The sequence below is a fragment of the Microcebus murinus genome, chromosome 3 (genome assembly GCF_040939455.1).
Source record: "Microcebus murinus isolate Inina chromosome 3, M.murinus_Inina_mat1.0, whole genome shotgun sequence".
Taxonomy (NCBI): domain Eukaryota; kingdom Metazoa; phylum Chordata; class Mammalia; order Primates; family Cheirogaleidae; genus Microcebus; species Microcebus murinus.
Genome location: NC_134106.1, coordinates 7,468,580 through 7,496,145, shown reverse-complemented (window position 1 = coordinate 7,496,145; position 27,566 = coordinate 7,468,580). Strand labels below are relative to the sequence as shown.

The window sequence follows — 27,566 nt, the reverse complement described above, 5'->3', positions numbered from 1 at the left end:
CCTGATCCCACTTCTCCACTCCCTCCTGGCCGGGGCAGAAGACAGGAGGGGGCAGAGCCAGGACACAGGACAGGTGAGGGAAAGAGGACCTTCGCCATCCCTGTGCCTTCTGTGGGCACCTGGCCAGGGCCACGCACAGCCCAAGAGCACAGAAGACAGCAAGGCAGGGCCACCGCGTTCCTTGCCCTGACGCACACCGTCCACACGCAGACACACAGCCACCACCTGCCACCCCACTGGCCGGCACGTGCCTGAATTCCACACGCTGCCCGTCTGCGCAAATCTCGCAGCCAGCTCTAAAGGCGGAGTGTCGTGGTCCAGGCACCACTGGTATTTATGTTCTGGGCCGTGGGTAGGGAGGAGGTGTTGGTGGCCCCCCAGGCCAGGCAGGGCCAGAGGAATGTCCGAGCTGAGCAGCCTGCCCTGGACCCTCGGATCAGCCTCTTGCCAACCCCATCAAAGCCGGCCATTCCCTTCTCGTCATTCACTTTTCACTTGCTCATTCGTTCCTTACTGTGTTCATTCTTTTATCTCACAATGGTTTACTGAGCACCTGTTGTGGGGCAGGCACTGTGCCAGACCGGGAACCACCACGGCAGGTAACGCAGTCAGGAGGGGCAGCGCGGGATGCCTCTATAAACAAGCAGGGGTGAACACGCAGCCCCGACAGCCCAGGCAGGAGGGCACGTCTTGAGACAGGCTGTGACCGGGCTCTCAACAGGTGTCATGTGTGTCTCAAACAGCACCTTACCCACCAGCTCCACAAAGACACAAGTTCTTTCTTGCCCTGTTCTCAGGGCACCTGCCATTATGCTAACACCGGCCCCAGCAAAGTGACCGGGGCCTGTCCCCATCATAAGCGGCAGGTGCAGACACACTCACCTCCTGAGGGTCAGTGGTCACCCTCTACAGGCCCCCAACCCCGATGGGCGGCGAGCGCTCTTGGGGAGAGACCGTGAGTGAACTGGCACCGTCCGAGACGAGCTTGTGAAGTTGCCCAGACGTGAGGAGGACGGAGCTCGAGTCCCCTCAGTGTATGGTAAACAGGATGCGACAACCAGGCACCGGCGGCTCCTGTGGGCGCACCTGAGCGGCTGGAGTGCGACAGCAGGCAGGCCGTGGGCTTCGCCGTCAACAGGCTCAGCCAGGTCCCAGCCCCGCCGCTCCCCAGCTGCGCGCTGCGGGCAGGCCTCCACATCTCAGCTGTAAGGTGGGGTCGTACTGCCCTGTCTCCAGGGGGCGGCAGGGGTCACTAAAGGAGACCAACACCGGATGCCAAACACCTGCCTGACGCGTCGATCGGGAGCAGTCGGCACCCACAGTGTCCCTGACCTGCCCCGGCCCTGAGAGACAAGGCCCCATTTAGCAGCAGCCAGGTGTCTGGGGAGGACACGGAGGCCACTCAGGAGCCGGCTGGCTGACATAGGAGGGGCCGGAAGGGGCCGGCGGGGAGCAGGGCCCGGGAAGACAGTCAGAGCCCGGCGCCGGCCCCTGCAGCCCGCAGCTCTTCCCATGTCACTCCCCTGCCGGGCTCTGGAAGGCCTGGCTAATTTAGAGGAGTCATTTTAATCAATTAGATGAAGTGTGAAATGACTGTTCAGCTCTGCTCAGGAAATGGGGCTTGTCGCCTTTGAGGCTTTATTGAAAAGGCATTAGGACAGGGCGACGTGCTTGCTCCCCGCAGGCGGGCAGAGAGGCTCCATCTGCTCCACGCCACCCCACCTATCTCGGCCAACCTCAGGGCAGAAGGACCTCCCAGAGCCCCCAGGACGACCTAGCCAAATGCCACCCGCAGCTGTGCCGCTCCCACCTTCAGAGCCCCCTGCTGCGGCTGCCGGGAAGGGCGTCTGCACGCGCCCAGGGCTGCTTCCCTGCCCACCCCAGTCCTCGGCAGAGGGGGGAGACACTGCAGGGCGTCATGACAGGCCACGTGCACAAGGGACCCAGGAAGCAATAAACACACCCTAGGGCTCAACATTTATTCAAGTGAGCCGAGTGCGTCTTTCCCAGAACGGCGCGTCACGTTTCTAAGCAGCGTCGGGTCTCTCGGGGGCAGAGCTCCCTGAGCTCTCGGCATCCTCGCGTGTGGCGCTTGGGCTGGTCCGTCACCCTGGCGACCCAGGAGAGGATGACAGTGGTGACGATGACGAACGCCTGTGGGCACATCACGTTAACACAGCTTGTTTAAGACCATTATTTCCCGTAGGCGTGACAATATTCGTGGTCTCCCTTGTGTCCAGGTGAGTGGCTGGAGCCTTAGAAGCAGCGGGTCCTGAGTCAGTTGAACGTGGCCCCTGTGTCACGTCTACACCCGTCAGCTCTGCTTAGTTCTGCCTTCTTCCAGGGCACCAGTCCCAGGGCACGCGGCTACTGGGCCACGAATTGGGAGGGCCCCACACGTGGCTCTCCCTCAGTCCCCTCCCAGCCGGAAATTTCATCCCAGAGCATGAAGGTGCCCACAGGGAAACATGTCTGATGGAGCTCCCACATGCCCCACCAGTGTTGATTATTAAGAAACTAAAAGAGAAAAGTGGGGTACCATCCATGTGGCAGAATTCAAACCCTTTATTGGAGGGTGCAGCGGAAGCAAAGGACCAGGCCAGCTGAAATGAGGAAGCCTCCTCTCGGTTGCCGGTGGCAGCCTGTCCCCATGTGCCCGGCTGAAAAGCTGAGCCCAGCTTAGAGGCTTCACGTCCCAGGTGCACAGCAGGACCAAGAGGGTGGCCGTGGGGGCCCTGGCCCCTCATAGACCTGGGTTTTCTCCAGGGCTGGGTTCTCTGGCTATGCCCACATCTGTTCCCTAGTCCCCGAGTTTGTAAGTAGCACTGAGGTTTCTGTCTCTCTAGCCAGGGTGGTATTCCAACTATTCAGCAACTCACATGGCTCAGTTACAGACCAGTCCAGCCCGCCTACCTTGCCAGGAGCCCTGCCACACGGGAATGCGTTCATCCCTCATCACCTGCCAGTTCGTGTGGATTTTATAGTGTGACCTGAGCCATCACACGATGATGATGATGATGGGGATGGTGCTGACGTTTATTGAGCACTTACTAAGCGCCAGGCCTTGTTCTGAGTCTTCCGAGTATATGAAGGAGTTTCATCCTCCTGGCACAGCTGTGAAGTGGGTGTGATCACTGTCTCTCCTTACAGACAAGGGCACTGAGGGACAAAGTGATTATCACACACAACTGGTGAAGGTGGAGCCCGGAGTCACACTCAGGCACCCAGCTCCACCGGTGCATCACGGCACTCTGCTGCTTCTCCGAAATACAAAACCTTTCTGGAATGTACGCCTAAGCTCCATTCAAAACAGGTAGAGAAAACACAGGGTCCATTTAGAAACACGTGCACCCCAGACAGCCACACACACACACACACACACACACACACACTCACACGCTTTGGTTAGAGGACAATGATCTTACGGGACCCTAATTTCCTGCCGCCACAGTGAGGACAACGGGCTTTTATCACCTGCGTGGTGCCAACAGAGCACTGAGACACTGCATTTCATTGGGAAGCTGATTCAGAGAAGCTGAGGGTTGTCCCTAAACGTCACCGAGCCAAGAGGCAGCAATGCTGAGGTGTGAACTCCCACCTCTCTGACTTGGAAGCCCAATGAGGTGCTCGCATTAGAATTAGAAACATTTTCCTCTGGTCCAGGCAAAAAGAAAAACGGGAGGGAAGAGGAGAGCCGCTCAGGCTGGGCGGGGCACGGCCCCCGGTGGCCGGAGAGCAGGGCTTTGGGTTTGGCCGCAGCATTTCTCTCTTCCGGCCCTTCCGGCACCATCCGCTCTGGACCCCGCTGCTCCCACCTGCTGCTCCCCGTGCGGGAGCTCCATCTGCTCATTTCGTGCAGCACTTGTGTTGCAGACTCAGGGAAACTGAGGCCATAGGGGCTTCGTGACCCACTCAAAGTCACACAGCCAGGCCCCGGAGGGCTGGGCTGAGCACCCCCAAGTGCGCCCTCCTGGCCCAGGCTCTGCCCCAGCCTGGCCGCCGGACACCCACACCTGGAGCCCGACGCCCGTGAAGATGGTGGGCTCAGACCCAGCCTGAGAGGCAGCTGCAGACGCCCCCTCACCCCCCCATCCCTTGCCCAGCTCTGCCCTTTGCTTCTCCCAGGAACAGGCTGACATTCGCCACCGAGAGCTGGCTCCCTCCCCGCAGCCAAGAGCTAATTGTCCTGATTTCTTTCCAAGAGCAGACGCTCTGAATAGCCTTCGCAGGCACAATTAGGCAGGTTCAGCTTGACTTTCACACTCCAGTTCTGAAAAACTCCAATCAGCCAGGAAGCAGCGCCTCTCGGAAGTTCTCTGAGAGCTCTTTTGTGCAGGGAACAAAGCGCGCACATAATTACCTGCGGCTCTCGACCTGTCCCGCTATTCTTGGAGGAACCAGCAGAGCCTGTTGCTGCCTCTGGGGACATGGGAGGGCCACCCCTGCCCAGGGTGACCAGCCACCACGGCAGGCCATTGGAATCCGCCTAGACAACCCCAGTGAGAACTGCTGGTGCAGATGGACCCCTCGAGAACAGCCAGCACGTCCAACATCCAACAGCCCCCTCGTGAGGAAGGGGTGCCTAAGGCCTAGAAAGGAAAATGCCCTGCCCAAGCTCACGTAGCAAGTTCAGGTGGAGCCCCAAGTCGACCCCAAGTCTCCTGGCCGACTCAGACCGACCAAAAGGCTAATTTAAGATGCACAGTCGTGGCCAGAAACAAGTGGGGGCTTCGAGCAGGCGACAGAAGATGGTTTTCCCACTCGACAGCTGGCTGCGAACACTGTGGCAGGCTCAGGAAAGTGTGCCCAGTACTCTTTCTGGGGACAGAGAAAGAGGGGTCCTTCATCTCCATGTAGAGAAAGGGAGGCCCAAATGTCACACAGCCAGTAAATGGCAGAGTTGACACTCACCATACGTCCCTGATTCCTGGGTGAGTGTCATGACTCATCGCAGTAACCCCTGCACACACGCCACACGGCCCGCAGTGCCGCGTCTGAGGTCCTGATGAGGGCCACCTGGATTGACAGAGACGCTCCACGCCACTGACCGGCAGCTTCGCACCGCTCAGGTCTCCGGGCAGTGCTGCGTGGGCCCAGCAGCTCTCGAGAGCCTGAGCAGGCCCTCCTGGCCCCCAACCGGCCCCGGCCCCGGCCCCCTGAGCTGTGCCCCTGGCAGTCCTGCAACCTCCTGGCACCCCTGCTTGCTCCTCTGTGGAGTAGAGACGACGCTGCCCCTCACGGGGCTGGGGAGCTACCTGGTCCAAGCTGCCACGTGGCACGCATGTAGAAGGTCATGTGTGCATGCAGTGGAGGTCATGCCCCTGTATATCTTTCCTGTCATAGGCAAAGTCTTGGCCACTGTGTGTGCTAATAAAGAGCCATCAGCCGTGGACAGGGTGGAGCTGGGTGCTGTGTGTGTCCTGCAGCCCCGAGGAGGGAAGCTTAGAAGGACCTGAGCAATCAGCCAAAGCAGAGGCGGGCGGGGGTGGGGCGGGGACTGGTCTGGCAGGCAGTGGTGGTCTGTGCAGGGCCCTGCAGCTGGGGGAGGGGGGGCGGCAGAGAGGTGAGGAGACTGAACCTCTCAAGTGACTATGGGAAGGAAGGAGAGGGAACCGCCTCCAATCTGAGCAGCCTTGGGGAGGAGCCAACAGACCTGTCTGCTGGCTCCACACACAACGGGCGCCTTTGGTCAGTTTGCTCAAAGCCATGGCGCCAGCCAGGCAAGCCCAGTGTGAACCACTCGTGGATTAGGTGAGCACCTGCTGAGCTCCTACCCTCCGTGGGTGGCAGGGCCCTGAGGTCGATCAGACGGCACTGCTGCCCAGGAGCCCACACCTTTTTCAGAGTGAGACGCTTTCAGTCCCGAAGGTGCTTTGGGTTGGGTACAAAGTACTGGGAGCGATGAGATGAGAAGATGTAGCAGAGGGCAATCAGGAAGGCTTCCTGGAAGGGGAAACCGGAACTCTGTGCGGGACGTGGACGAGAGGCTGCAGGGAAGGCCTCCCAGGCCTGGGCCCCGAAGAGCAGAGGACGGCAGCCTGAGGCAGCAGGAACACCACGCTAGCCTGGGACAGAGGAGCACGCAGGGATCCATGCGGGGCAGGGAAGGACACACCACAGAGGGCAGAGGGAGGACGGGACATGCCCCCGTGGGCCACAGGGATGCACCAGGCAGGGAAGGGCAGAAGCAGAGCCTCGTCCTGAAGGAAGACAGCCTGCCCGCCCCTTCCAGGCAGCAGGAAGCACGCCTGCGAGGCAGCAAACTGGGGGGCAGGCTCCCAGGCCGCTTTGGGCCAGCGCTTCTCCCATCCAAGTACTAACCAGGCCCGACCCTGCTTAGCTTCCGAGATCAGACAAGATCGGGTGCGTTCAGGGTGGTATAGCCATAGATGTGGGCCAGCGTTTCTGAAACTGAAGCAGGGCTCTGCTCCCTGGAGAGCCTCCTAGGAAAACAAGATCTACGTGTCTGGGAAACGCCCCATTCCATGCCTCTCAGAGACTCACACTGCTCAGCAGCCAATAAAGGCTCTGAGAAGTCCTGCAGGAGGGAATAAAGCTCAATCATCTTGGAGCCATTTTTTTTCCTTGTTGTACTATTAAAATCCTATTTCAGAAAACACACGCCGAGCTCTGCCCACACAGGAGTAGACACTAAGCAAATACAACCCGCCAAGAGAAGGCCTTTGGACACACCAAGGATTCAGGGCACACCCCCGAAGCCAAAGGGCAGGAATCAGGAACAGCCAGGTGCTGACGTGGCCTCCTGGGGTGCCCCTGGAGGCCCGGCTCATGTCTCGGTGCCCACAGCACACGGTGGCCACCGCTCACAGCTCTTCGGCCACTCGAGCCCTTGCACCGAGGACATCTGCACCTGCTAGCAAGCGGTGCTGTCCTGTTTGGGAACACAGGCACGCGCCCCCACCTTGCTCCTCAGTACCAGATGTAAACAAAAACTGGGGCCAGATTTGTCCCCATGCGAAACTAACTTCCACGTCTCAGCACAAAAGTGATTTAAATGACTAATTCATGGAAGACGCCATCAGAGGGCCAGCGCTCCCGGGGCTGCCCCCAGGCCCCCGTGGCGCTGCTCTACCTACCCGTGGTTCTCCGAGCTGCGGGCGCTGGGGAGGAGCTCTGGGGCCTGCGTGGGTTGCGTGAGGGTCAGCACCGGCTTCTGCCTGGTCGCAGCTGACCGACCCTGAACTCCTGGCGGAGGAGGCCGCCCTCAGCTCCGCCAGGCTCTTCCCCGCCAGGTCGGCGAGCGCTTACTCAGAGCGTGGCCTCGGCCCCAACGCCGGTCACACGCGCAGCTGGTTATTATTTGAATTTAAATTAGCATAATGAGCTTGAGAGGCCCTATTACTCCAGACACAGAAAATGAAATTAGTGAGCCCAGACCACAGCAGTTGTATTCCAACCTCAGCCTCTGGGTAGGGGAGCGGCGGGGAGGAGAGCACCAGAGTCCCAGGGCTGTGTCCAGCCGAGCTGTTTAACCACGGCCCAGACTAAGGCAGGGAGAAGGCAGGTGGCTCAGGGACCTAGTGGCAAAGCTGGAGAGATTTGGCCAAGAACACTTTGCTCACCTGATCTCCTGAAGGCAGGCAGCATGGAGAGGCAGAAATTGTGCTGGGGGATGATGGAAGGTGGTAGGTTCAAATCCTGGCCAGGCCACTTAAAGCTACGAGAGTGCAAACCAGAAAAATAACTGAGAGGCAGAGGCCAGGCACAATGGCTCACACATGTAATCCCAGCACTTTGGGAGGCTGAGGTGGGAGGATCGCTTGAGTTCGAGACCAGCCTGGGCAACATAGTAAGACCCCATCTCTACAAAAACTAGAAAAATTAGTCAGGTGTGGTGGTACGTGCCTGTAGTCCCAGCTACTCGGGAGGCTAAGGTGAAAGGATTGCTTGAGCCTAGGAATTCGAAGTTACAGTGAGCTACGATCACACCACTGCACTCCAGCCTGAGTGAGAGCAAGACCCTGTCTCTAAAAACATAAAATAACAGGCAGCAAGTTCTCCAGCACTTTTCTGGGCCAGGACTATGCTGACTGCCTCATGGGTGTCACCCCACCCATCCTCTCAACAACCCACTGAGCTCTACTGTTACCCATTTCACAGATGGGAAACTGAGCCCAGAGAAGTTAAATGACCTAAATTCTCTGAGCTTTGTTTTTATTTTTCTGTTTACAAAATCAAGGTAACCACCCCATTTCAAAGGAGTGTGGCAAGGATTAAATACAGCAATGTTTATGAAAATGACTAGCACAGTATTTGACACAGGGGAGCACCTAATAATGCTTTTCAGAAATGCATGGATTCATTCATTTATTCCTTCATCAATTCGCACAGTCATTTATTTAAAATAAATATTCCAGCCATGATGCCTGAGATCACATATCAGGCACTCACTCTATTAGAGGAAGGCATGGAAGGTCTCTGTTGAAATACCTTTGGCCTCCACAAGCTCAGTCCCTGCAGGGCAGTGCTGGTTTGCAGAATGAGGAGTAAAATAGCCATTAACTCCCTCTAATAGAATTGTTCACAATTCCCAAACTGGAAACACCACACGCGTCAATCAGGCGCGGGATGGATAAACCGCGGCACGTGCACGTGCTGGAGTCCTCCCTGCGGCAGCGGAGCACCCACAGCTGCACGCAGCGCGCGGTGAGTCCCACGCACGCCGTGCCCGCCACAGCAGCCAGGCACGGAAGAGTGGTCTTCCCTGACTGCATCTCTGCAAGGCACAGACCAGGCGAGGCTCCTGTCTGGGGAAGGAAGTCTCCGTGGTCAGGACGGGGAGGTGCGGGCTTCCCCGGGCTGGTGACATTCTCTCTCCATCTGGGAGCAGACTACACAAGCGCACACGCTTGGCAAAAAGGCACCGAGCTGTGCTCTTAGGATGTGTGCATTTTCCTGTATTGCATTATCTGGTTCAAAACAAAAAAAAAATGTCTACTAGACATCCCAGGGGAAGCACGAGGGCCAGGACAAGCCATGAATGTTGGTGTCATCAGTGGGTCCAGGGGACCCTCGGGAGCCAGCAACGCAGGGAGGAGAGGAGGGGCGGGCTGAGCCCTGGGGTGTAGGAGGTTGGGAGGGGAAAGGACCCAGCAAAGGACACAGAGAAGGGAGCTGGTGACACTGCTGGGAACCAGGCAAGGGTGGGTCCCAGAGGACAGTGGAAGCTTCCGGGAGCACATGCTGCTGTGAATCAAGAAAGATGAGGCCTGAGGACCTACCTTTGGGTCTGGCAACATGAAGGTGACCTCATAAGCATTTCTGGGGTAAAGAGGGGACAAAAGCCAGATTATAGCCAGCTGCAGAAAGAAGGAAGATGAGGAAGGGGAACAAGACCCGGTGACTCCTGCTCAATGCCACCGCCTCCAGGAAGCCTTCCCAACAGCCCTTGTCATAGGCCCTTCACTTCACAGTCACTGCAAACGTGGCTGTCCCGACACGTGAGCCAGGTGCTTATCAAGGGCAGGGACAGTGTGGCCCTGCATCCGGGCACCCAGGGGGCACATTAGAAATCTGAGCCCCTCCCTCTTCCTTTTCAGATCCCAGAAGGCAGTCCTGAGCCTTTCCCCAAACTCTGCTCTTCCGTGTAATAAATCATTCTTCCCCAAACAGCCGCTGCTTTTGTATTGCTGTGCGAAGGTTATTAGTATAATTATGAGACTTAATATCACATTAATTTGATTGCGAATGATTTGTATTGTCACATTCATTAACTCAGTGATTGTAATTTTGTTTTAATTTAATTTAGCTTCTCTTCAAAACTCCCAGAAACAACGTAACCCAGAACTGCATTTCAGAATGACCTGAATATCAAATTCCCAGTAATCTAACCTGGGTTGTGGACAGGCAAATGGCAGAAGGTTCCAGTTCTCACCTCCCTGGACCTCCAGGGCTCCCCCACTCTTCTCCTGAAAAGGGTTTCTGAGCCAGGTTATCATCAGGGGAGCAAGGCAGATGGGGTTGAGGTGGTGTCCGGGGGGGAGGAGAAGGGGTTAACCCGAACCAAGCAGTTAGCAGGTGCCAGGTGCTCTGCCGGAGCTTTCCTCAGAACCCATGTTACAGATGAGAAACTAGCTCAGAGAGGTTCAGCAACTTGCCTGGGAAAGCAAAGCGAGGTATTGGGAGGGCAAAAACTTGGAGTCTGACTCCAAAATCCTTGCTGTTTCCTCCAGGCCCGGTGGCTTCGTGGACCTGACCACTGGCAGAGGCTGGCCTTGCCACAGCCTGGCCCTGCAGGGTCCACCCTCTGGGGCAAAGAAGAACCAAGGACAGAAGGTACAGATGGATAAGAGCCAGGTATGAGCAACTCACCCACCTTCCCGCACAAGTCGCTCAGTGCCCTGGCGCTTCGGCCGGGTCTAGACCCCAAGGGCCTCAAGGGCAAGAATCGGGTGGACCCACCTCTCTGCCCCACAGAGCTCAAGTCTCAAGAAGTGGTGGAAAAGCACAGGCTGGAATGAAGGAGTGACCCTGCCCCTGGCAGCACTTTTCCTGGCACACAGGAGGGAGAGCCTAGATAACACAGGTCTTCTTCCTTCTCTCTCCCCAGCTCACATCATGACCCCAGCCCTAGCCCAGGCTGCAAAGCTGGTGAAAAGCTGGTGAAAAGTTTAGGGTGACTTTAATTCATCTAGCTTTTCCCCATTGGGCTTCACAGTCTTTGCACTTGAACTCAACATGACCTTTTGCTTGCTGAGCTGCTGACTGAAGCCGGCTGTCTGTCCTCCAAGAGGCCTCCCAGGCTGCACTTACCCCTCAGCTGACCCAACGCAGAAACCTCACTGCCACGCCAGAGACAGCACACAGATTAGCTTGCAGGGAAGACTCACATTAGCCAGGCTCACATGGCTGATGTGTAAACCAGAAGCCACTTTTTTTTCACTGATAACGAGCAACTGAGCTACTGACGTGCACTGGACTACTTCCTCCTAGAGATGCGGTCCTCCCTTCCTCTGCCACCCCAGGCCTCTTTCTGGACAAGGTCACCTGGCCCCTGTGCGGGTCTCTTCTGTTCCCTGCAATGGCATGGGCTGTCCTAGCCCTCCACATTGCTGATGCACAGGCTCCATCTCCTGTCTCTGCTGCCCAGGGACACTGCCCCTTCCCTCTTCTCTTCTCTTCCATCACAGCCCCTTTCCCAGGGTTTTGGGAAAACCTAAGTACAGGTAATGGGCCGAGTTCAGAGGCTCCCTCCCTTCCACACCCTGTCACTGCATTCCAGCATCCAAAACAGTCCCTCACACATAGCTGAAGCTCGCTAAATAGTGAACGAATGAACGAATGAATGAACATGGCCTAGCTTTTGCACCTCCCTTTTCTCTTCCAGCAGCTAAGCATTTCCCCAGAAGGCAAAGAGACCCTGCCACGCTGTCCCCCAGCACTCCAGACAACTCAGATGTGACTAATCCCAGAGTAAACACAGCAGGGCCCGCCCAGAGGACCCGGCCCAGGCCCGCCTCTCCTTTGCTCACAGCATTCAGTCCGCTCCCTGCTGTCTCACAGGCCTGGCAGCTGGTCTCTCTTTGAGAAGACTGTGCACGTCTCTGATCCATCACAGGCTGATTGGAAATTTAGCTGAGAGCACTCACAGTTCCGAGGTCTAGAGGGGCTCCTTAGGGTGCCTTCAAGGTTGTTCCTGTAGACACTAGCAGACTCAGGCCAGAGGATCAAGTCCTGGGGACCGCAGTGTGGGTTAGTGGGCTTTGGATTCAGACAACCTGGCTTGGATGACCAAGGACACACTGAACAAGCTCTCTAGGCCTCAGCTTCTGTGTCCTTAAGGGAGAGCCCATGTTGTGAGAACACGGGGACATAATTACACCTCCCCGGGGCACAGTGGTGGTCACGTAACCCTGACTCAGCACTGCCCTCCCAATTAGGGAGTCCTGGCTCTGGACGACACTTTGCCAGTGTCCTGGAGGAAGTCCCACGAGGAGAGGGCTGGAGAGTGGAGGGCAGGCGTCCCTGGATCTGAAGCAACTGGGACTCTTGCGCTGCTCTCGTGCTCACAGGCACGTAAAATGGTATCCTCAGTTTGAAAACAGTTTGGCAGTTCCTTAAAAAGTTAGACACACATCATTCTGCTCCTGCATATTGACTCAAGAGGAATGAAAGTGTGTGTCCATAAGAGACTTCTACGTGAATGTTCACAGCAGCTGTACTCACAGCCCAAACGGTCCACGAGCAGGTGAGTGGGTCGATGAATTGTGGCACATCTGTACAGCGAAGTACAACACGGCAAGACAAAGGGATGAACCACGGCCATACGCAGCTGAATGAACTTCAAAATTATTATGCTAAGTGAGAGAAGCCAGGCCAAAAAGAAAAAAAATAATAATACTGTAAGATTCTATTTATATAAAATTCTAGAAAATGCAAACTAATCCACAGTAACAGAAAGCAGGTGAGTGGCTGCCTGAGAGGAGGGAGGAGGTAAGATTGAGCACGAGGAACTCTGGAGGGTGACAGATATATTCAATAATAGCTCAATGTCGACGATGGTGTCATGGGTGTATACACATGTGAAAGCTTATGAATTAAATAGTACATATCAAACAGGCACAGTTTATTGTATCCCAATTACACTTTAATAAAGCAAAAAAAAAAAAAAAAAGGAAATCATCCCAAAGTAACAAGGAGAATGAGAAAAAATAATGCAAACTCCCCCGTGGATACAAACTCCATTTCCAATGAAAACAGAGATGAAACCCCAACCGGGAAAGTCAGAGGGCTGTGGAAACCGGGAAATACACAGCAGAGGTTTGGGAAGAAGCTGTGAGAAGGGCCACACGGCTCCCCTGTCAAAGTCCCTCATTTGCATCAAAAGGAGTGGGGTGCTGAGCTCACGACTGGCATTCGGGACACAGGCATGTTTGGCTCCAAGAAACAGAGGAAACAGATCACAGTGGCAAATCCCACAGACAAGCAGTATTTGCAGGAAGCAAAGAGGAACCACCAGACCTTGCCGTGTGCGGCCCAACTGCACACAACACTGGTCAAGGGAGATTCCTGGCCTCTTCTCCCACGTGAGCCTCCGGCAAACAGACGGCTGAATAATCACTCACCTTATCCAAAGATGAGGAATGAAAAAGCAAGGAGCACAGAATTCATGGGAAGAGGCTATAAGAATTAAAAAATAAAAAAGAACAAGAAAAACAAGTGACAAGGGAAAACCTACTAGATGAAACTTACAGATGAGAAAACTGCCACTGAACCTTCCACTGTAAATTAAACAACAGCGAAAAATTAATAAAGCAATCAGCTCTAGAAAGCAAGTGCACAAAACAGAGATATGAGAACTCGGGGAAAATGAAACTCGGGGAAGGAAGGGAAAAAAATAAAACCTTCGAAATAATGACAAAATGGCAAGAGACGTGCAGGAGAATCAGTACTGCTGAAAACACCACTGAGGCCACTGTTGGGGGCTGATTCTGGTGTGATGCCTTATACTAATCATTCACTATAGCCTGTAATGTACATGTGCTGCATGACGCAACAATAGTCAGCATTTTCTTCAGACACAGTTGCTGCCTCGTGACATGATAAGAGGACTGAGTTTATGCACGTAAGCAAATGTTGCCCAGCTCCCACATAGAGGGCCCCGTGGTGGGAGTCTGGAGGCCATATTGATAAGAAGAACATTCCCAAAGCCTGGCCCCCATTGGATGGTTGGTAGTCAATGATGGGTAAGATTTCTCAAGGGAGGGGCAACCTAAGACAGGCACAACCATGGGGGCCAGGGAGGAGCCGCTGCCTGGGAAAGAGAACAAGAAATATTTCAAATGGTTGCATTGCTTTATGTTGCTTATCTCGGCCTTGGCTTTTGAGCTATGTCCAGTGCCGTAAGTAACCGTTTTGAGGTCTGAGAGCATGGGACCATTGTTCCCTTGTGAAACAACTCAGGAATTGATGGTTATGGCTGCTATGTTCAGATGCTCACGTACAAGGAACTAACCCTTGGGTCTGAGGGCTATAAAAATAAAGCAACCAGTGCATTGGGCACTCGAGTCATGTAATGTCTTTGTGTGTTTGTGAGTTTCTTTTATGTTCTGTGTTCATCCACCGTCCTGTAATTGAGCAACGACAGGCCACTGAGAACCAGCATGAGAACATATTCTGTTTTCAGGTCTTCTGTACTTTTACTTGCTTTTCCTTCATGATGTCTGTCATTAACATTCAGAAATCAGTCGGCTTTCACTAATGTGTTTCTAGTTCTCCCTTTATACCTTGTAGTCTTTGCTTAGTGAATGTTGATGCTCTGTTATTTGAATCATGGCTATTTAGCTATTATATCTTCAATATAAATTATACTCTTTATCATTATCAGATTCCTTTTTGTGTCTTGTTTAATACTTTTGTTCCAAATACATTCTTGTCCATTGTTATTAACATCAAAACTCCTGCTTTCTTGGTGTTTTCATTTGCCCAACTTACCTTTTTCCCACTCTTTTATTTTCAGAGTTTCTAAATTGCTTTGTTCTAAGTTTATCTCTTGATTACAGCAGAGTTTGGTTTTGCTCTCATGAAAACCTTTTTCTTTTAATGGGCAGGTGTAGCCCATTTACATTTATTGATATGACAAATAATAGTATTGGTTCTGTCATTGTGTTTTTGTAACTTTTAAGTGTTTTATTTTCACTATGTACACTGTTTATTTTTATTTATTTATATTTATTTATTTATTTATTTATTTTATTATTTTTTTTTTTTTGAGACAGTCTCGCTTTGTTGCCCAGGCTAGAGTGAGTGCCATGGCGTCAGCCTAGCTCACAGCAACCTCAAACTCCTGGGCTCGAGTGATCCTTCTGCCTCAGCCTCCCGGGTAGCTGGGACTACAGGCATTCGCCACCATGCCCGGCTAATTTTTTTTTTTTTTATATATATCAGTTGGCCAATTAATTTCTTTCTATTTATAGTAGAGACAGGGTCTCACTCTTGCTCAGGCTGGTTTTGAACTCCTGACCTTGAGCAATCCGCCCGCCTCGGCCTCCCAAGAGCTAGGATTACAGGCGTGAGCCACAGCGCCCGGCCTATTTATATTTATTTTTGATAGGTGGACTCTCATTATGTTCCTCCAGCTATAGTGTGGTGGTGGCTGCTCACAGCTGCAGTCCTAGTGCACTGCAGCCTTGAACTCAGTTCGAGCAGCCTCTCGCCTAAGCCTCTCCAATAGCTGGGACTGTGGATGCACACCACCCCACTGGCTACTCTGTTTATTTTCTTGTGAGTATATTTCTTCTGATTATTTGGTTCATAATTATGACTATATAATACTTTTTTTCAACTCCAATAGTAAAAAAAATGGTAATTTTTTCAGCATATTATCAGGGTATAAATGTTAAGGTTATGTATATTGCCCTCCCCCCTCAAGTCAGAGCTTCAAGCGTGACCATCCCCCAAACGTTGCACATTTCACTCATTATGTTTGTATATACCCATACCCCCTCCCCCCTCCCATCTGCCCGACACCCGATAAATGTTATTCCTATATGTCCACTTAGGTGTTGATCCGTTAATACCAATTTGCTGGTGACTATATGTGGTGTTTTTCCATTCTTGAGATACTTCATTTAGTAGAATGGATTCCAGCTCTATCCAGGAAAATATAAGAGGTGCTATATCACCATTGTTTCTTAAAGCTGAATAGTACTCCATGGTATACATATACCACATTTTATTAATCCACTCATGTATTGATGGGCACCTGGATTGTTTCCACACCTTTGCGATTGTGAACTGTGCTGCTATAAACATTCAAGTGCAGGTATCCCAGTTGTAGAGTGTCATTTGATCTTTTGGGTAGATGCCCAGTAGTGGGATTGCTGGATCAAATGGTAGATCTACTTGTATTGCTTTAAGGATCTCCATAGTGCTTTCCACAGATGTTGAACTAGTTTGCAGTCCCACCAGCAGTGTAGGGGTGTTCCTATCTCTCCGCATCCACACCAACATTTATTGTTTGGGAACTGGTGCCATTCTTACTGGAGATAAGTGATATCTCATTGCAGTTTTGATTTGCATTTCCCTGATGATTAGAGATGTTGAGCATTTTTTCATGTTTGTTGGCCTTTATTCTGTCTTCTTTTGGAAAATTTCTGTTCATGTCCTTTGCCCACTTTTTGATAGGGTTGTTTGATTTTTCCTTGCTGATTTTTCTGAGTTCTAAATAAATTCTAGTTATCAGCCCTTTATCGGATGTGTAGCTTGCAAAAATTTTCTCCCATTCTGTGGGTTGTCTGTTTGCTTTCTTGACAGTTTCTCTGGTTGTGCAGAAGCTTTTAAATTTGATCAGATCCCATTTATTTATTTTTTTTGCTGCTGTGATTGCCTTTGGGATCTTCTTCATAAATTCTTTGCCTAGGCCAATGTCTAAAAGAGTATTTCCAATGTTTTCCTCTAGAATTCTAACAGTTTCACACCTAATGTTCAAGTCTGTTACCCAGCGTGAGTTGTTATTTGTGAGAGGTAGAGGGTATGGGTCCTGTTTCAGTATTCTGCATGTGGCTATCCAGTTTTCCCAGCACCATTTATTGAATAAGGATTCTTCTCCCCAGTATATGTTTTTGTCTGCTTTGTCAAAGATTAGATGGCTATATGAGGATGGCTATATATCTGGGTTCTCTGTTCTGTTCCACTGGTCAATGTCCCTGGTTCTTTTGCCAGTACCAAGATGTTTTTTTTTTTTTGTTTGTTTGTTTGTTTTGTTTTTGAGACAGAGTCTCGCTTTGTTGCCCAGGCTAGAGTGAGTGCCGTGGCGTCAGCCTAGCTCACAGCAACCTCAAACTCCTGGGCTCGAGTGATCCTTCTGCCTCAGCCTCCCGGGTAGCTGGGACTACAGGCATGCGCCACCATGCCCAGCTAATTTTTTATATATATATCAGTTGGCCAATTAATTTCTTTCTATTTATAGTAGAGACGGGGTCTCGCTCTTGCTCAGGCTGGTTTCGAACTCCTGACCTTGAGCAATCCGCCCGCCTCGGCCTCCCAAGAGCTAGGATTACAGGCGTGAGCCACAGCGCCCGGCCCAAGATGTTTTAATTACTATTGCCTTGTAAGATAGTTTGAAGTATGGTAAATTGATACCTCCTTTTTGTTTTTATTGCCTAGGATTGATTTTGCTACACAGGGTCTTCTCTTGTTCTATATGAAGCATAAAATTATTTTTTCTATATCTGTGAAAAATAATGATGGTATTTTGATAGGGATTGCATTGACTCTGTAGGTCACTTTGGGTAGTATAGACATTTTAACAATGTTGATTCTGCTGCCCCATGAGCATGGTATGTTCTTCCACCTGTTTATATCCTCTGCTATTTCCTTCTTCATTGTTTCATAGTTCTCCCTGTAGAGGTCTTTTACCTCCTTAGTTAAATATATTCCTAGGTACTTTATTTCCTTTGTTGCTATTTTGAAGGCAATTGAGTATGTGATTTGGTTCTCACTTGTACTGTTGTTGGCATATATGAATGCCTCTGATTTCTGTGTATTGATTTTGTATCCTGAGACTTTACTAAATTCATTTATCAATTCCAGGAGTCCCTTGATTGAATCCTTGGGGTTTTTTAGGTATAATATCATGTCATCAGCAAAGAATGAGAGTTTGATATCTTCTGCTTCCATTTGGACACCCTTAATTCTGCTCTCTTGTCTTGCTGTAGCAAGGATTTCCAGCACTATGTTGAATAGAAGTGGAGACAGTGGGCTACCTTGCCTTGTTCCAGTTCTAAGTGGGAATGCTTTCAAATTTTCTCCATTTAGTATGATATTGGCTGTGGGTTTATCATATATGGCTTGTATCATTTTTAGGTAAGCCTCGTCTATGCCTATTTTGTTTAGCATTCTTATTATAAAAGGGTGTTGAATTTTGTCAAATGCTTTTTCTATTGAAAGGATCATACGGTCTTTGTTTTTGCTTCTGTTGTATATAATACTCTTAATTCCCTTTTTTAGACAGTATATTTCCTACTAAAATCACTTATGAAAAAAGAATATTTTCTCATTCCCACTTTTTTTGCCTTTAATTTTAGATGATTATATTTCTCAGTATTTACCTCTATGCTATCTTTTTCTTATTTTTGTCTCCTCCCCCATAAAGAAAGATAAAGAAATCAGCATACTTAACAACTCTCCCCTTTCTTCCCCATTTTTGTTCACTGAATCATTTCTGACCTCTGGGTTTATAATATTTATATATGATCTTGATTCTCACATTGGCCCTCCAGGTAGATTCGCTGCTCACTGTCAGTTCTCTTGCTGAAATTCTTCTATTTGTCTCTTGATTTAATGAAATTTCTTTTCCAATAGTTTAGCCAAGAGTGGCTCCATGAAAAAATATTTCCTGAGTTCTCTTTTTTTTTTTTTTTTTTGAAACAGAGTCTCCCTTTGTTGCCCAGGCTAGAGTGAGTGCCGTGGCGTCAGCCTAGCTCACAGCAACCTCAAACTCCTGGGCTCAGGCAATCCTCCTGCCTTAGCCTCCTGAGTAGCTGGGACTACAGGCATGTGTCACCATGCCTGGCTAATTTTTTCTCTATATATATTAATTGGCCAGTTAATTTCTTTCTATTTATAGTAGAAACGGGCCTGGCTCTTGCTCAGGCTGGTTTCGAACTCCTGACCTTGAGCAATCCGCCTGCCTCGGCCTCCCAGAGTGCTAGGATTACAGCCGTGAGCCACCGTGCCCAGCCATTTCCTGAGTTCTTGCGAGCTCAAAATGGTTCCTGGTCTTTGTGTTTGACCAGCAGCTTGTCAGGATGTAAAATTCTTGGGCTGCACATTCTTTCCTTGAGAACTTTGTAGGTATCGCTCTGCTGACTCTAGAATTAAATGCCATTGTGGGAAAATCCGAGTGTGCTTCACTGCAGGTGGGCTGGGCTCCAGGACCCCCTGCAGCATCTGTGAGCAAGGGAGGGAGTGGAAGGCTGGCCCCACAGACACAGGCAGTCTGGGAGCCTCAATCCCGCTTCTGGGTCTGTTCTGGTTCCAATTCAGAATGCCTGGCTCCTGGCTCAATGGGCTTTGTCCCAGAGATGTAATTTCTATTTTGATTCCATGTGACATTTAATGAAATGGCTTTCAGACACCACGCAATGTGTCTGAGTTATGAAAGCACAGCTTCTGGATCCTCGGCATGGCTCACAGCGAGGGGCTCTCTTGTTGCTTCGGGAGCTGCCTCTAGTCTCTTGAGGCCTGGGGGCCAATGCCCCTTCACTTGGGAGTCTCTGGTGTCCGCCCCAGGCCGGGTGCCCGGTGCCATCACCGCGTCCTGGCTGTACCCTGACAGCAGCCTCTGGCTGGGCTCCTGCCTCAATCTCCCTCTCCCTAGTCCAGCACTGTTCGCTCTGCAGATCAAAAATATTCAGGGAGACAGGAAATCAATGTAGAAGACTGCAAACGGCATTTTAAAAGGACAAATGAAACAGAACAGAAAAGAAATGCACTGCACACAGCAAGGGTCACTGTGGCTCAGGACGCCCCGGCCGTAAGTGTGCACACTAGGTCTGTATGTGAAATCGATTTGAGAAAACCTGAACAATGTAGCTTTTTGTTTTTTTTCTGAAATTATTTTCATCTTGAGGTTTTTAAAAAAAGGCACAGCATCTTTTTAAATTTCTTTTTATTTCAACATATTATGGGGGTACACATATTTAGGTTACGTATATTGCCTTTGTCCCACCCGAGTCAGAGCTTCAAGCGTGTCCATCCCCCAGACGGTGCACACTGCACCCGTGAGGTGTGAACATACCCATCCCCTCCTCTAACCCTCTAACGTAGCTCTAACCCACCGCCGTGTCACACCCCAGTTAAAACTTGGGAGGGTTTCGGGATGGAGTTCAGACCCCTCAGCATGGCACTGAAAGCCCCTGAGAACGTGGCCATGGCCAACTCTAGGCACGTGCACACCTGCCTGGCATGTAAGAGCCTCCCTTCTCCCACCTGCCCTCCCTCCAGCCTTTACCCGGCCCCAGACTCCTACTTATCCTTCACACATCAAGGGCCACCTCCTCCATGATGTCTTCCCTGATTCTCCAGCAGCCGTAGGGGCTCCTGGCTGTGCACTCACACTGCACTTTGCACAAGTCACCGTCACCCCTGCCAGCCTGTGCGGTCATTACTTGTTTTCAAGCCTCCCACCTGACCCCCTACCGGAGAGCTGGGACTTCCTCAGCGCAGCTGGCTGGGCCCCCACGGCGCTCAGTGTCCTACGTTTCCTGACAGCGAATGCAAGCTAGTACCAGGGCCACTCGCAGGTGATGCCCTCCACTGCCCACCCTCCCCAGGCAAAGATGACCTCCTGGATTCTATAGAAACAAAGATATAAATAAATATTTCTGAAAGCCTTCCGTTCTAAAGGAAGTAGAAGCCTTATCATTTCTCAACAACTAGGCTATTAAAAATAGGAAATGCACCTTACACGCCAGCACAGCTTGTTGTGGGGCTGAGGGAGCTACCGGCCCCGAGGTGGAGGCAGGCAGCTGTCCGCAGCTGGAGCCGTAGCCGGGCGGGAATCTCTGGATGCATAGGGATGCCAGCGGGCTCCGCCAGCAGCTTCTTTGATAAAACCCATTCCCCACCGCATCACGTCAACAGCTACACAAGCACAGGTTCCAGAGAAAATGGAGGAAGAGATAAATTGTGCATTAGCAAGTAGATTTGAGATCTCAAATCTGACCTTGGAAGAGCCGGAGGAGATGCCAGGGCTGCCGCCGCCTCCTTCCACCCCATCCACAGGGCAGAGCACAGCCCAGCCCAAAATGGGGTGCCCTGAGGATTCAGCCTTCTATGCAATTTCCTGGCCCTAAAGGCCTGACGTTCTGGCTTCCAGCCACCCCTTGGGGCTACAGGACAGTCCCCAGAAGGCCCTGTGACTGTGGGCAAAGAATGACAGCCAGGTGTGGATGTATTTAGCCAACATTGACAGCCACTCGTGGGTCAGCCAGGATGGACAGGGACAAGGAGAGGAGGGAGGGGAGTGGGGGAGGAAGCCAGCCCCACTGATGGGCCACCGCTCCGGGGGCAGGGGTCCCAGTCACGATCCCCACTAGTTTCCACAGTGTGACCCTTGTGTTACTGGGTCAGACACAGCGGCTCCCTCCATGGGCCACTCATTCAATAAACACGTATGGAGGGAGAGAACTGAGTGTCCCACCCCACTGGGGACAGCAGACCCCATCCCTGCCCTCAGGGAAGTCATAACCAGGAAGGGGGTGTCAGAGAACCAAACAGACAAGTATGATTCTGTGCGATAAGCTCTCAGAGGCCATGGGGCACAGCGGGGGCCCCTAATCTAGCATCCGTGTGCCTGGGAAGGGTCCTAGGGAAGGTGGCCTCTAAGTTGAGACCCGAAAAACCAGGGTCTAAGAGCCAGAGGGAAAGGCTGGGAGACGCGTGCTTGAAATGCTCAAGTTCAGGGAGGCTCGAGGCAGGGCTGGCAGGGTGAAGTCCACGAGGCCCTGGGCGCAGGCAGGGCCCGAGCCTCCCTCATGTCGCCGTGCTGCACAAAGCCCCGTCCTCGTCTAATGCGCTACGATACCGTCCTGGGTGCTGTGTGCGCCACGGATGGGAGAAGGGCGAACGTGGGACGGGGGAGCCAGCCCCCGGGTGGGATACAGCCGGGCTCCCTGCTGGGCTGGCGGTGGCTCTCAGGACCGCGCTGCCTGGGCTGTGGGCTGAGGGACACAGAAGGTGGGAGGCTCCCTCACCTGGCCACACACAGAACAGCAGAGGCCGGCAAGGCCCGGATTTCTGACCTGGCACCTGGGGCCTGAGGGTGCTGTTCACTGAGCTACGAAATAGCAGGTGACCACCCTGCTCACCACCTCCGCAGCTGCCCCCTCCTCCCCACCGTGCGAGTCACCATCACCTCTCACCTGGACAGACGCGTCAGCCTCCTGCTTCCACCAGGACACCAGACGGATACCTGACACACAGAAACAGAAGAGCTCCTTTCAAGACTCAAGGATCGGAAAACCTGCCTGTGCTTCTCATCCCACTCAGATCGAAATCCTAACTCTTAACCTGGGCCTACCCACAAGGCCCCGTGAGACCTGCCACCCCCTTACCCCACTGACCTAACCCCATCTGCCACCTCACTCTGCTCTGACTATGCAAAGACATTACTGCCACAGGGCCTTTGCACTTACCCTGCCCTCTGGCTGAACCTCACTTTCCTCTGCTAACCATGTGGTCTGTCCCCACCTCCTCCAGTTCCCTCTCCCCACAGGAGTGTGCACAGGGCCACTGCTCCTCCCCCTCCTCCCTGCTTTCCCTGTCTTTGGAGCACTGTCACCCTCTGACTCACAGCACCCTGGGTGGGTGGCGGTTTCTGTGTCCCCACCAGCGTGCCATCTCCACGAGCGCCTGGACTTCATCTCTGTGCCTCGTGCTCTCCCAGCACCTGGAACAGAATGTGTGCGCTGAACCAACCTGCTCCTGCCCCAGTTCCCCCCAACCCCCGCCGCCTCCCCAACAGTATGGCCTCACGGGTTTTCACTGATTCTGGCACCTGGAACAGCACCTGCACCCCCACCTGCCCCTTCCTCCCTAGCAAGAACACATCCAGGGCTCTTCCTCTCCCCCTCCCCACCCTCCTCCCTTCTCAGAACTAATCGCATCCTCCTCCTTTGACCTTGGAACCCTTAAGCGCACGCGCTTTTAAGTCCAAGACCAAGCACCAAGCCCCCTCCATCCAATCACAAATATTCACTGTCTACGCACCACGTGCCCAGGCCTCTGCTGGCAGACCAGGGAGGCAATGCAAAAGATGGATGCACCCAGGAGGGCTGACACTCTCCCTGGGGACAACCACACTGACATAAGAGACATCATCCCAGCTAAGCCCAAGCCCCAGATGCATGTCACTAAGCATGCCTGGGAGGCACCATCTCTGAAGCTCTGAGCAGGACACTGGAGGCAGGGGATGGGTGGAGGGTCCCAGCTCTGCCACCTACAGACTTAACCCGAGTCCCAGAGCACACAGCCCATCAGCAGCAGGGCAGGACTTGGCTGGGTCCATCCGGCTGGAAGCCAGAACTGAGGGGGACCTGAATGGCCCTCCCTGGCTAACCCTTGTGGGCAGAAGCAACTGGTTCTCGGATGCTGGTGCGATTCCAAGCCTTCTAAGCAACTTCCAGAGGCAACTGCATAGTGAGCAGACACACGAACCACAATCAGGTTTGCGCAGCCTCGGCCCCCAGCTCACAGGAGCAAAGTGCACCTACCTCTACCCTCCCCAGGCACTTCCTCCATAACCCAAGTCTAGGGCACAGGCTCCCTCTGCCTCCAGCCCTCCCAGGCCTGGGAACAGCCATCTGCCCAGTAGGTACCTCCTCTAGGCTGCAACTGCTCATCGATATGTATTATAAGAATATTACAGGGAAATTAAAACACAAGAACAGAACAGAAAGAACAACTGTTCTCACTCCCACCACCCAGACGCCATCTTCACCGCTCTGTGTGTGCTACCTGCTGTCCTCATGCACATGCACACTTATAGCACCGTGACCACAGTGTACCTACAACTTCATGTTCTATTTTCATGTATCGCTATTCTGTACACAGCTTTCCATGTGGCCACAGGATCCTCAGTTATCTATAGTAACCGACTACCGTTCCCCTCAATAACCAGCTCTCTGCACAGGCTTGTGCCAGCTCAGCCCCCACTGACTACCCACTGCCCCCGTTCCCTGGCTCCACGCCCCACGCAGAGGTCACCAAACACTTTCTGCAAAGGTCTAGATAGAAAACACAGACTGTGGCAACTACTTAAGTCTGTGTTGTCAGTGGTGACGGCAAAAACGAGTGTGGCTGTCCCCACAAAACTACTTATAGGCCCTGAAATTTGAATTTTGTGGAAACGTCAAGTGTCATAAAACATTCTTTTTTGTAAAACATTCTTAGCTCCTGGTCTGCACAAAACCTGGCAATGGCCCAAGGGCTTAGATTCCTGACTCTGGCCTCATGTGCTCAGTTGGTGTTAGAGGACCCGGGGTGACAAAATGGGGACCTACGGAGTCGAGAAGATGCAAACGAGAAACTAAAGGGAGGCCCAACAGAAGACTCCTCTGTGTTCCTGAAAGCTCTGACTTGTTCCCAATTCCCCAGAACCCAGGACAGCTTAGCCCGCAGGAAATTCCCTGAACAGAGAGAAGCAGAATCCTGGGGCCACACCCAGGAAGACAGGAAAGAGCAGACCCCAAATCCACCTACTGTCTCCCCCCAAAGGGGTGACTCAAGATTTCAACACCCCCACTCCCACGCAGTTTGTTGCCAGCTCATAGCAGCAAAGTCCCCTCCCCGGCCACATCCCAGGAATCATTTTGTATTGCAAGGTGATCTGCCTTGCCAGAGAAGAAAGTCCTTCTAAAACAGACATCAGCCTTCCCTCTGTGGCCTCTAACATTCTAAGTGATCTCTTATAAAGAAAACCCAGCCTTTGTCAATACTAACTCCCACATGCTGAGCCTCCCAAAAATGCACCAGATCATCCCAGAGACAAGAAGTGGACCAGTAGCTGCCCAGGCCTGGGCAGTAGGAAACAGGGAGTGACTTAGTGGGTGCTGGGCGTCTTCTGAAATGAGGATTATGAGGTGGCTGCACCTATCTGTGAATATATCAACACTAAAAACCAGCATATACTTTAAATGGTTAAGCTGAAGAGTATGTGCACTACATCTCAATAGAGCTGTTCTAAAGAATGCCAGGCACTCTCCACTCATCTAATTCTCACAAGCCGGCTCACTCTGGATTACTAGTCCTGGTTCCCAACATGGAAATGGAGGCCAAGAGACATGGGACATCCCGTGGCCAACCTTCTCACAAGTGGTGAGACTGGCTCCAAAGATACTGTTAGTTCTCAGGAGGGAGACCTTTTCTAAAGCCTGTGCTTGGCTGTCCCTGCACTAACAGGAGCAGCGGGCTCTTGGTGGCACGGAAATGCCCTTCAGCAACTGACACTGGGCTCAAGAGATTTATTAGGATTAGGGAGCCCAAGGATCTGTTCCCAGGCTTCCAAAGCAAATTCCTCCTTAGCTCAGTCCCGGAGAGGCCAGACTACCCTGCACTGGAGGGGACGAAGGGCTTGTGGCAAGCCCTTAACGAGAAGCTACTGTACCAGGTTTTATGGAAACAGCTGGAACCTTCCAGCTTTCCACCTCTAAGGTCACTGCTTCCCATTCACCCCATTCCTAACCCTGGGATCCCACTTAGTTACTCGAGTGCCTCTCAACTTTCCTATGTAGCCATAAGCCACCTTCCTACAGCTTACAGCACAGTGCAGGCCTGCCGACCCTTACTAGAGCCACCCTGCCCCCAGAAGCCTGGGCTGGTGTCATACAGATGAAAGGTGTCTCCCTGCTCCTCTCCCCAGGGCCATGTTGACAAGGTGCACAGCAGCCCCCATCCCCAACCCCATGGGGAGGAAGAAGGCAGGAAAGGGACAAAACCTCTCACAGGGCCCACTGACCAGCATGACTTGAGGCTGGGATGCCTGTTCTCTCAAGAGGTGTGTGCAATAAGGGACAAGAGTGTGGCCCTGCTGGACTTGGACACCCAGGTTCATGCTCTGGTCAGCCACTAGTTATGGTGTGATCCTCAATGAGGCGTGTGACCTCCCTGAGCCTTGTGGCTACACCTGTAGGAGAGGGATGACGACCTCTGCCCTGGGGTAGTTGTGCAGATTGATCAGATTCCATGGGTTCTGTTCAGGTGGAACTGCTACACGTGGCAGGAAAATCAACCTTATTCTATTCTGAATTTATTGGCTTAAGTGAAAAGTCTGGGGTGTGGACTTGAAGTATGGCTGGGTTCAAGAAGTGAAGTGTCATAGGGACTGTTTCTCTGTAGATCCGGTCTCCTTCCCCCAGCGTGGTGGGCTCCTCTCAGGCAGGACAGTCCTCTCCGCTGCAGCAGACGCTCTGTCCCACAAATCCCAAGGCCCGGAGAGAGAGAGAGCAGGGCATCCCCTCCCACTCCCCCAAACAGAAAACAAGACCGGGCCTGGCTCAGGTGGCAGGAGCTGGGTGCTGGCTGCATGGAGTCTATAACACCAGGGCTGAGGATGGGCACTCTGACAGAGGGCAAGGGGGAGGGGGGTGTCAGTTGGTGGCCTCAGGAGAGCCAGCCTCTTCAAGGCCATACCTACTCCTGAGGCAGCACACCTGCCATAATGTCTACCTAATTCACCTTATTCAGAGGGGAATTGTCTTTTCTAGGTCACTGGCAGCCTTGGCTCCGGTCCTTCAAATTCACAGGCCCACCCATACCCAGGAAGGCTCGGCCTGCCCAGGCTGAGGACCAACACCTCCACTGCAGCAGGTGCCAAGAACCAGTTTCATGACTTTCCACCTGGTGTCATCCCAGCCTCAACACCCCCTTCACCCAGCCCTGTTGGTCCCCAGGCTACAATGTAGCCAAATTGTGTAATCCACACCATTCCCTTGTGAAGGGGCATTCAATTACACTCTGCCTCTTCCAGGCTGGCCCCTGGAGGCACACTTTGGTGGTCCTGCTAAACAGGGAAGATGGAGCAGGAATGTGTGAGCTTCAAGCAATTGCAGAGACAAAACTCTCTGCAACTGGCTTAATGGCAAACCCAGGGACTATGCACAGGACTAGGGGAGGACAGTGAGTGAATAAAAAGTGACTAAGATAAGGTCAGCACCAAGATGAGACACGGCCCCCTCTGGTCACTGGGCCCAGGACTCCATTGGTCCCTGGGGAGACTGGACTATGAGACAACACCCAGGCACTGCAGAGACCATGCTGTCTGGTGCTAAGTGACTACCCTTGTATCTTCCCAGAGGATCAATTATTCTTTAGATCAATAACTTTTGGCCGGGCGCGGTGGCTCACGCCTGTAATCCTAGCACTCTGGGAGGCCGAGGCGGGTGGATTGCTCGAGGTCAGGAGTTCAAAACCAGCCTGAACAAGAGCGAGACCCCGTCTCTACTATAAATAGAAAGAAAATTAATTGGCCAACTAATACATACAGAAAAAATTAGCCGGGCATGGTGGTGCATGCCTGTAGTCCCAGCTACTTGGGAGGCTGAGACAGGAGGATTGCTTGAGCCCAGGAGTCTGAGGTTGCTGTGAGCTAGGCTGCCGCCAGGGCACTCACTCTAGCCTGGGCAACAAAGTGAGACTCTGTCTCAAAAAAAAAAAAATAAAATAACTTTTATTTCTAATAAGTCTTTTTGATTTAATGTCTTTTTCTCTTATATCACCGTTCAGCACAGGTTCTTCCCCCCTCTTTACCCACCCTTTTACAGTCTTAGGTATGTAGCTTCTAGCTAGCATTCTTCTAACTGAACCTGAAGTTTCTTTTAACTGGCTAGTCTATTTACATTTATTATGCTTATGGTTTTGATAAGCAGGTCATCTTATTCCATGGTTTTTTTTTTTTTAGACAGGGCCTCATTCTGTTACCCAGGATGGAATACAGCAGTGTGATCACACTTACTGTTAAGCTCAAGTGATCCCTCTGCCTCAGCCTCCCAGAGTAGCTGGGCTTCCAGGCATGAGCCATCATGCCCGGCTAATTTTTAAAAACC

The 27,566-nt window shown here is 52.1% G+C and overlaps 1 long non-coding RNA gene across 1 annotated transcript; it reads right to left on the bottom strand.

The window, feature by feature from the left end:
• Positions 1–18,378: 18,378 nt before the first annotated feature.
• On the bottom strand, positions 18,379–22,414 carry LOC142870010 (uncharacterized). The gene is made up of 3 exons (XR_012918528.1): positions 22,319–22,414; positions 21,888–21,937; positions 18,379–20,607 (listed from the first exon to the last, which is right to left on the bottom strand). It is a non-coding gene; the product is annotated as an uncharacterized LOC142870010 (long non-coding RNA).
• Positions 22,415–27,566: the final 5,152 nt, after the last annotated feature.